At 38.9% G+C, this 10,997-nt stretch overlaps 1 protein-coding gene across 1 annotated transcript in view; it reads right to left on the reverse strand.

The window, feature by feature from the left end:
- Positions 1–10,997, reverse strand: part of LOC129759207 (netrin-A-like) — a 157,950-nt gene that overhangs the window by 144,379 nt on the left and 2,574 nt on the right. The gene's annotated exons all lie outside the window — the stretch shown is intronic.

The raw sequence follows: 10,997 nt of genomic DNA on the forward strand, positions 1-10,997 counted from the left end.
AATCATTTGATGGGTAGTCAGCCATTTTTACAAATCCAAATAGTTCACTTTTGAACCTTGAATTACGCTTGATTGGGCGAAATATCTTAAAAGAAGCCCGAGAATACAAATTTTTGTGATGTTTTTGTAAAAATTAATTCATTAAATTAGACATTTAAATCAGTTGTTCTCTTATCAATTTCTATTTATTTACATTTGAATGTTTTAACCATGAAGGAAAGAACCTAATTTCAAGTTAGGAAAATTAATCTAGAAGAATGGAACACTTAATTTCAACTTGACGCATCGAACGTACCGTCAAACGGGGCATCATGCAACAGCGGGGTTAGATGCAACATTTGTATAACACCACACTGAATCAATTTTTAATTTAATGTTTTATAATAAAGTAATCCTTTAATGATTACAAAATGATGCTGACATAATTTCTCGCATCTTAAGCTAGTTTTTTAAAGTTATTGATTTTTATATAAAATTTGAAAAATCAAGCAATAAATGTAGAAATTTTAACATTTTTCGATGCCGTAAAAACATCACCCAGTATGACGGATTGCCTTGATAACACTGGGTGACAGCCAAAAAATAGTCTGGGGTTTCTCAGTCGATTTAGACTAATTTTTGTGTTCTGAGTTAGAATTTCACATTGATTTTGCTGTATCAGGTCAACTTTTTGAGATACAGCCATATGGTTATATACGCTTCAATATGCTAGTAATAGGGATTTTGAGTTCAATCTATGTAATTATAAAATTAACTTATTAACAAAATTTACAAAATTTATTATCTGAAAGTAGGCTACATATTTCTATTACTATTTCAGGTTATTAATATGGCTTCTGCTCGACATTCATGCATGAATAAGCCTGACGTTTTCTGCTACATCTGCGGAGAATACACGCTGGCAGCGGTCAGGCTTTGTGAAGAGCGCCTACTAGGCTTACTTTACAGTCAAGCTGGGTTACCAAGATAAGTCCTGGGCACCGCACAAGGTGTGCAAGACGTGCGTGGAATACCTCCGGCGGTGGACGAAGGGCACGAAAACTTCACTGAAGTTCGGGATACCGATGGTTTGGAGGGAGCCGTCTTACTATGCGTCGGATTGTTACTTCTGGGCAATCAATACTACTGGTATCAACCGGAAGAATCGGCACAGCCTCCAGTACCCCGACCTTCCATCTGCCCGCCGTCCAGTTGCTCACTGCGAAGAAATTCCTGTACCATCGTTCACAGAGCTTCCTCACAGCGACGACGAGGCCACTACTACCAGTACAGACGAGGGAGGATATGCAGAAGAGTATGAAGCACGAGATGGTCCGCAGCCCTTTTCACAATGTGAGCTTAATGATCTTGTTCGGGATCTCAGCTTGTCAAAGACTTCCTCCGAGCTGTTGGCCTCCAGACTCAAAGAGAAAAATCTACTTGGCGAGGACGCGCGTATCACTTACTTTCGTAGAAGGCATGAGGACTACATGGGCTACTTCTGCCAGGAGGAAGACCTAGTGTAATGCCGAGATGTCGCTGGTCTTCTTGTTAAACTCGGGGCTCCTCACTACGATCCGAGAGAATGGCGACTGTTTATTGACAGCTGTAAGCGCTCTTTGAAGTCTGTGCTCCTCCACAACGGGAACCAGTTCGCCTCAATCCCTCTTGCGCACTCCACAACTCTTGTAGAGAAATATGAAGCAGTGAAGTACGTGTTCGACAAAATCCAATATGAGCAGCACCAATGGATCATCTGTGTCGACTTCAAGATGGTCAACTTTCTACTTGGTCAACAGTCCGGGTTCACGAAGTACCCATGCTTTATATGTATGTGGGACAGTCGAGACAGAGCCCACCACTATGATGAGAAAGAGTGGCCGGCACGAGAGCAGTTAGTACCTGGGGCGAGAAACATCATAAACGAACCTCTTGTTGACCGGGAGAAGATATTGATCCCACCACTACACATTAAGCTAGGGTTAATGAAACAGTTCACGCGCGCCCTGGACAAGGATGGAAAATGCTTCAACTACCTGTGCAAAGCCTTTCCACGACTGACCATTGAGAAGCTGAAGGCAGGCATTTTCGGTGGCCCACAGATACGGCAGCTGATGAAGGACGCAGAGTTTGAAAACTTCATGAACACACTAGAGCGCGCTGCGTGGAAATCGTTTGTGCAGGTGGTGATCAACTTCCTGGGGAACACGAAGGCAGCAAACCACGCCACACTCGTCAGCAGCATGATAGAGGCCTTCCAAAAACTGGGGTGTTTGATGAGTATAAAGATGCACTTCTTGTTTTCACATATGGAGAAGTTTACTGAAAACCTAGTGGCGATGAGTGACGAGCAGGAAGAAAGATTCCATCAAGTCATGCGCCAAATGGAAGAGAGGTACCAGGGGAGGTGGGACGCAGTCATGATGGCGGACTACTGCTGGTCGCTGTAGAGAGACAACCCAGCAGCTGCTCACAAACGGGAATCGAAGAAACGGCGATTTATGCCGTAAACTCTAAACTTTTGTGTCTCGTTACGCTCATTCTTATACTAATATTATGCTAATATGCTTATCAAATTTCTTAGATTAAATAAAAACTGATAGAATTTGCATATGTTGACTTTTATTTCTTAAGAAAAACCGAGAAAATCGTCAGGGGTTTCTCAGCTGAGGAATCGCAGAAATTTGTTTTTTGGCGAAAAATCGACTTTTAAAAATTTATGTATTCTTATATCCTGACCTGATTGAACAAAACCATGGTCATTTTCGGACTCAGGGCGTCAATATTAGTCTAATTCAGTTGGAAAACCCTGGACTATTTTCAAAAATTATTTTTTTGTTACTCAGTGTAATATTACCTACAACCTTTCTACTGGTTTCCTCATGCTATACCAACACTGTTTGTGTAAAATATTTTTCGAACAATCACTCAATTTTTTTAAGTAAATTTTTTTTTATTCAGTTAAGTGCCTGGGGTTAAATGCAACAAAATGCAAATCAAAGAAACACCTTGTTAATCTCGTTTCCATGTGCTGGAATATGCATGTTTTGCATCACGCGTTTGTAAACATTGAAATTTTATTCATCCAAACATTTATTTATATGAATTCAGCTTGTAGAATACTTCGTAGTATTATTTAGTAGTATTCATTACTTTTAACAGACCAAAAAATGTTTGCAATCGGCGTTTCTCATGCGTAATGGTCTTTGAGGCATCGCAAATATATTAAAATCTTTAAATTTAAATACGTGTTCATAAGATTTTTCATTAAAACAAAGTTTGATGCAATTTACCCCATTTTATAAGGAGGGTGAATATCTCATGCTTTTAGAAAATTAAAAAAAAACTAAAGAAACCAATTATGTTTGCGTGCGACTACGCCAAATTGATGTCCCATCATCCTTAAAACTTTTGATGCATAAGGGGTAGGATTAACTGTGAACATATGTTTTTTAGCAGTTATTGAAAATTAATGCATGTTTCCCCAGTTGACGGTAACGCTTCTAGAAAGGACTGACTTTTCAATCTTAACAAACTTAGAACTGACGTCTTCACTTGTCGACGGTAGGAATAGAAATTGCAGATACGCTATAGAGTTGTTTTTGACACTTCCCACGACACTTCTCACGCGCACGAATACGGATGAAAAAGGAAAAAAATAAACTTAAAAAAATTCAGAGAATATAACGGGCAGATCCCGGCAATGTTATACAAACCGTGTGGAGCACATCTCTCAGATTTAAGCTTTTTTTTTGACAAATTTAAGCTTTTTTCCTCAGATTTAAGCATTCATCTCCTATGCTCTCAAGGCAAAAAGGCTTGAATCTGAGGGGAAAAAATACTTAAAACGAGATTCACGAGCACTTATCTAAAAAATGTTCGTCACACGATACATGGACAAATCGTGTAACGTTGCCGGAATCTGTATTTTGATTGGATGATATGTATGAATGTATGTATGTTGGTTTTCCACCATGGGTGCGCGGATTCACCGCAGTTTCTGCCTAAGTATTTATGTGCTCACACGCATTCTTAGATTATTTAGGTCGAAAAATCTCCAATCCAACGTGTGCTTCATACCCGGACCCCATGGTTTCGTATGAACTGTTATGGAGTGAATGTATTGTGTTGATGACAGGTATATTTTGGAAGAACGAATCAATCAGGTGGGCTAGTTTACTTACAGGTATCCGTCTATATATCTGGCCAGCTGGCAACTGATTGAACATTCTCATTATATAGTCAGTTATGAGAGGAAACACATCTTACCTGTCGACCACTTATGGGATTCGAACCCAATAGTTTTCTTGCCGATACCGGGAATCGAAATCAGTAAGCCTGGCATACTAAAACCAGACTCGCACCAGCCTATCCGCTAGCGGCTAGACCATATCGGCGCTCCTTTATTAACGCTCAACATTTTCTTATCAAGAAAATCAAAGCTCATTACTTATACCTTATTGTGCATTTCTGATTTATTCCTGAAAGTTTTTGCCCCTGTGTTGAAACAAATCCAACTGAAATTGAAGGAAAACAATATGTAAACTTCATATATGCAGCAAACTTTTTGTGGCTCACTGTACCCATCAAACCACTCAACGACCTTGTTCTGTTTAGTGTATGTTTTCCCAACCCCAATCAGATCTTCAAAGCAGAAGGATGGGAGGTTAATCTGGATAAAGAATTGAACAATCGCGTTGCGAGGAGAGGAGGAGGCAATCTCAATCGTTGAACAAGTCGGTCGCCGATGACGATGAGGTGATAACAATCAAAATGTAAACTAGGTAGGTTCGTTCTTCTCCTCTTATTGTTGATTCCTCGGTCCAGCGAAAGCGTACCCGCCAAGAAGTGCAACCCCAGATTGACCGCAGCGATACCTTCTTCGGGATTTCTTCCCTCGACCCCCTTACAAGACCAACACTGCTGGGGTCTTTCACTCGATCCGATCCGAGAGGAACCCATTATGATGATTCCGGTCGGTTGTTGTCGGTGTTAAGTGGGAGTTATCGATGCGATTAACTTTTCAATTAAAGCTTAATTTATGGGGTTTTTCTTCTCGCGCCAGAAACGAACGCGCGCCTTCGTTTTGTAGAGTGAAGTATCCTCGTTTGGAACCTGAAAACAGAAAGAGGCACCAGGAGGAGGTGTTCGGATAACATGTGTCTCACCTTCTTTCGTGCCGCGGCGTCCGTCGTCGTGATGAAATTCATTTACCCAACAGCACAGCAGTGAATGAGTCCACACGAGCCCATACTTTGATACCCTTATAGCTAGTAGGTATGTGGTTTGTGATATGTTTGGCTTCAACGGAACGTGCATTACATTGCACAATCAGCTAGCGACTTTGACCGCCAATCAACTCTGATGGAGGATAAGGATATCCGAGATAAGGAGAACGAAACTTGTGCGTTGTTGATTAATGAGCAGTGATGCTGTTCGCAACTTGGGGGTTGAACGGCATTGGAAAATATCAGATCGGTTCTGTTGAAGTACCCATAACATGTAAGTATGAAGGTAGGTCGCTGCATCAGGAAAACTAGCAATTAGCGCGGAAACACAAAAGTCATCACCGACGGTAAACGATGCTGACCCTATTTCCAAGTATGTTTTGTAAAGCAACATCGGTTACAATGGGATGATTCACTACTTTTTTTTTTTAATTTTGTTTTTGTTTTCATGAGATGTATCAAAATTGGAGATATAAAGATCGTTTTTTGATTAGAAGCATTATATTTAATCTTTTTTTTTTCTCCAAAAGTGCTGTTTTGAAATATGTACACCCTCAAATCAGGCTGTACTTCGATAATGAACTTCCTTAGAGATGGAATTATCGGTATAACATTCTATGCCGTTCATTTTCAAGTACTCTGGCCAAATTTGAGCGCTTTGAGTAAGTTTCCAGCGTGCGCTAGGAGTTAAAGTGAAAAAGGTCTACTTTTCTTGAAAATTATCGTAAAGGGTGATACGGTCAAGGGAAAACGCGTGTAAATCGTTTATTTAAAAAATCAAATTAAATTTCTTCTTCAAGTTTAATTAGTATAAAATTCAGGAAAAATATTCAGTTGGGCTTCCGCTTTTCCAAATCCGAATTGCCGGGCCTTACGCTTAACCCCTGCCATCAGATTTTGTACAGCCAACCTTGTCCACCTTCTTCGCCGCAGAAAGCCAGTTTGCCTTGAACTGCTGCTCGTCCTTAGCAGTTTTTTTTGTCTTCTTTAGGTTCCGCTTGACAATAGCCCAGTATTTCTCAATTGTTGGGAGGATTCTTGTCTTTGGGAACCACCTGCACGTAGTTGGCGGCGTACTACTCCATGGCCTTTTCACCGTAATGGCAAGTACCAAATCCGGCCAAAACAGCAGTGATTGAATTTTGCTGAGCATGAATTGATCAACCTTCTCTCGCTCACTGCTTTACTCGGAAGCAAAGGTTGCTTTGAGGCAGCGAAAACGACAAAACCGATGATGCATACGCTCTCAATATGGCCCGCCTTCAAGAAGCAGTATACATTCGAGGCAGCGAATCCAAAAAACCAAACGAATGGCTCTCACTCATCTCCTGTTACAAGCTTGAGGGAAGCGAATTCAAAAGGCAGAGCGAACCCGAGTCTCTTCGTTTGTGCCTGGATTGAATGCGTGAGGTTTTTCTGCTGTTGCTATTATTGCACAGCAACCGCACGCAGGCAGCTAGTTTTTTCGTCTCTTTTTCCTCCCCCCTCTTTGCACTATACGTTTCGGGCCATGCAACGCAATAAGTTCGGTTGTTTTTGTTGTTGCCTCAACCTTCGCGGCGAGATTGAAGATGTTCTCCTCAACTACAGCTATCGGCTGGAGTTATTCAAATTCAAGAACGTACATGAGTATGTGTGCCTCGTCTTCTTCATGCATCATGTAGCAACCGAACGTTGAGAGAGTTCGTTCGGGGCAGCAAACGAATAGTGTCTCTCAGAGCCGATCCTCCTCATGGGGGGAGGTTTGAATGAATGTATATGTATCGTCTCCTGTATAGCTATGCGAGGCCTCAAAGTGTGTATTTTGAATGCCTCTGATGAGAAAATTGGTGAGGATTTCAATCACTGCAAAACAGTACGGAACAACCGTGTTTCTTCAGGAAAGGCAGCAGACGTTTATTCAAAAACCCTGTTTCACGTAAATATCTTGATTGACAGTCCCGGAAGCTATGAAAATGCTGCTTTTCAAGCCACAGGTACAGATGGCTTGCCAAACCAGATATTTCTTCGCGAACTTTGACAGTTTCATGTGCTTGAAATTATCTGCTACCTTTCCCCTTCCTTTTGCCGTATAAAACTCCTGTCCCGGAAGCTGCTTGTAGTCGGCTTTGACGTAGGTTTCGTCGTCCATTACCACGCAGTCAAACTTCGTCAGCATCGTCGTATACAGCCTCCGGGATCGCGCTTTGGCCGTCGTATTTTGTTTATCATCGCGATTTGGAGTCACTACTTTCTTGTAAGTCGATAGTCCGGCTCGTTTTTTGGCTCGATGCACAGTTGTAGACGATACACCCACCTTATTTGCGGTATCTCGGAGAGAGAGGTTAGGGTTTCGCGTGAAACTACCGGCAACTCTCTTTGTCGTGTCAGCGGCTTCCGGTTTTCGATTTTCCCCCGATCCAGACTTCCTGGACTTCCTGGTCGACAAACGTTCCCCAAACACTTTAATTACATTTGTAACGGTTGATTTGGCAACATTTAGCAATTTTGCCAGCTTTGCGTGCGAGTAGCTCGGATTTTCGCGATGCGCGAGCAAAATATTGATACGCTGCTCTTCTTCCTTGGACGGCATTTTGACAACTAAAGAGTGAATTCCAAAATCAAAATAGGAGCAACATTCTACACACACACACACCTTAAAAATGAGGGGTGTTCAGGTTTTTTAAATGCAAAATTGATAGAAATACGTCAAGTTGATATTGACCAAATTTCGACCGTATCACCCTTTAGATATGTTCTAGCAAGCTATTGTTAATATAAATTGATGGTTTCATAGTGCACGGTGATTGGTATGACAAGCAACTGTATGGATCGGTTTTAGATAATCGACTCAAACAAACCCAAAAAAAAATAAAAATTCATAAACCTGCAACTTTTAAAGAACATTTTATTACTAGTTGAGTGCAAAAAATCAGCAGTGAATAGAAAACTAAAATTTTCGAAGCAATTTTTTTTTTTTAAAGATAGCCTCATCCTCATTAGAGAGTTATTTTGACACGATTACCAGTTTGAAGGCTTGTAACGTTTTTCTGAAGCTTCAAAAAACAAAAAAATCATCAAGGACCCTAAATGATTCCAAAAGTTCTTAAATATTGTATCTCTATTTTTTTTTTTAAATGAACGAACCCTGGAATCAATCGGTAATGATTTTTGAAAAAGGCCAAAATGCCAAGACCTCTGTTCAAAATAACTCATTCGAAGTTTCAGAAAATATAATCAATTGCCATTTTTGCTGTATCTTATCATATTCCGGACTAAGTACCTAAACTCCTTAAAAATAAGCACAATTTCATTTCGGGCTACGTAGGGGCATAATGGCCACCTAAAAGAAAATGCTTATTTAATTATAAAGAACAGCTGCAATATATGAATTACATCATTGTTTCGTGTTCACACACTCAAATAGTCTATTGCCTAATTGGATGAAACTTGAAAAAGTTGATAAAAACGTTAAAAAATGCATTTTAAAAATTTTGGCCGAAAGCTGAATACCAGTCACTGTAGAGGCATAATGAGAAACCCCCGAGGCAGTATGAGCACCATTAATGAAGGCATAATGAGCGTTTTCTGCCGGGGAATCTAGCAGCGAATTCAACTCGATGAAGTCAACTGAGTAATAGAGCTACAACTTAACGATTGTCGGAGAGGTAATCAGTAGGCTCGAGTTCGATTCCTGGCGGAGATGATTTTTTTTTCATTTATCATTCATGATCATGATTGCACTAAACGGTGAGGCGTAGATTTATCAAACAAAGCAATAACAAAATAATCTAGGTCTGTTTGAAGAATTAAAAGAATTAACACATGCTCATACATTATGTTTCTGGTGTTTTGTGTGACGGATGATGCTTTGGTGCTATTAGCCGTATAATGTAACAATCAAAAAAATCAATCATGAATGGTATGTGCAAAAAAAATCCCCTCGAACAGGAATCGAACTCGAGTCTACTGATTACCTCACCGACACCTTACCAATAGGCCAAATCGTCAGACGAAACAAGTCAAGCTGTAGCTCTATTATTCAGTTGACTTCATCGAGTTGAATTCACTGCTAAATTCCTCGGCAGAAAACGCTCATTATTCCTTCATTGATAGTGCTCTATTCACCTCCAGTGAACAAATTAAAGTAAAAACGCGTTTTAAAATTGATTAAAGTGAAAAATCAAAAATTTTAAGATGCTGAAAATTGAGAAACAATGTGTAGATCATGTTGCAGTGCGGACATTTCAGATCAAGGTCATAAAAGCTTATTTGGTGGTGCTCAAAAATTATAATATTTTCGTCACTTGATAACCTAGCTGGTTATTATTTAATATTTCTGTAAAGATGAAAAGGATATTTCTTTTTTGGTGAAAAATTAATACTATAGGTAGTACGAAACAAGTCCTTATGAAAATTTGTTTAAGAAAATACGTACTTATGTAGAAAAAAGGAGTGCTTATTACGCCCTGGGTGCTCGTTATGCCCTCATTTCCCCTAAATTCAAGTTTTCCGCGACGGTTACGTGAAAAATGGATAAATTGGCACATTTTCAAAGGTCATGGCAAATATTAGAGAAACATCAAATATCAAAGAAAAAAGAACTCAAGCCGTAAATGTCATGAATTTTTCGAAAAAGATACAACGGCTCACCGGCAGAACCTTTCCCTTTAAATAAATTGATTGTTTGGTCCTTTTGTTTTCTCATTTTGTTTATTCGCCAAATTGCGACTGCCCGTTTGAAATCTAGAATGACTGTTCGCCTTTTCGATCACTCACCACAGAAGCAATATTTAGGTCAATTTAAGCTTGCAAAGCAGCTTCAAGTAATCTGATTGAACATATTTGAACATTTTAACGCATAACATTTCAAAAATCACTATTTTTACTGTTTTTGCCTTGCAAAATTGATGTGAAAACAAAAGAATGCCCTTTTTTGATTCCGGAATTCCGGGAAAAAAAAACGAAAAAAAAACTTCCCCGGTATGAAAATGGCGCAAAGAGCATCGTGAATGCACACTCATAAAAAAGATATTCGTCTTAAAAAAATCAAATTTATATACACTAAAATTAAAAAAATTAAAAAGGATTTTTAGGTGTTAAGAAGAGAAAGTTTAAATCGTTTATGATATTAACTGGATTCTCGCCCTTTTCAAAAATCGATATCGAGACATACCTACAATTTAATTCAATTTAAATATACTTTTTTTTTAAATTTTGTATTCAAAGTTTCATTTCCATTTCAACAAACGAATTTGGATAGAACGCAAGGAGTTTTCGGAGTGTAAAATGAGATCATAACCCATCATATTATCGAATCACTGAAAACCCCCAAAAACATGCATTTTGTTCTGGAATGCATTTATCAACTGCTCAGCAAATTACCTTATACAAACAAAAAAAAGGAGATGTTTAAAATACCGCCGGGAGGTTTGAAAAAACTGTCTTATGAAATCACATGATCAATAATTTTGATTATAATCAAAACCTCATTTTTGTTACGACTGTTTTAAAATCAATAATACTCTGGGGCTACGTTGAGCAAAAAAAAAACATAAAAAAATAACGCTCAATTTTTATTCATGAATAATTCACTAATATTTTAACGTTTTCGACATACTTTGAATGATGTTTGTGTTGTTTCTGCACAACATGTGCATTTTAGAGTTCATCTGAAACTTATAACCTTTTTCTATGTTTATTTGGAAAGCCAGATGATTTGAAATTGAGAAATTGATTCAAACATCAAAAATTTAAATTAACAAATTTTAACACTCAAGAACTCAAGCAAACGAAAATTACAAATATTAT

This window comes from Uranotaenia lowii, chromosome 1 (assembly GCF_029784155.1).
Source record: "Uranotaenia lowii strain MFRU-FL chromosome 1, ASM2978415v1, whole genome shotgun sequence".
NCBI classification, from domain to species: Eukaryota; Metazoa; Arthropoda; class Insecta; order Diptera; family Culicidae; genus Uranotaenia; species Uranotaenia lowii.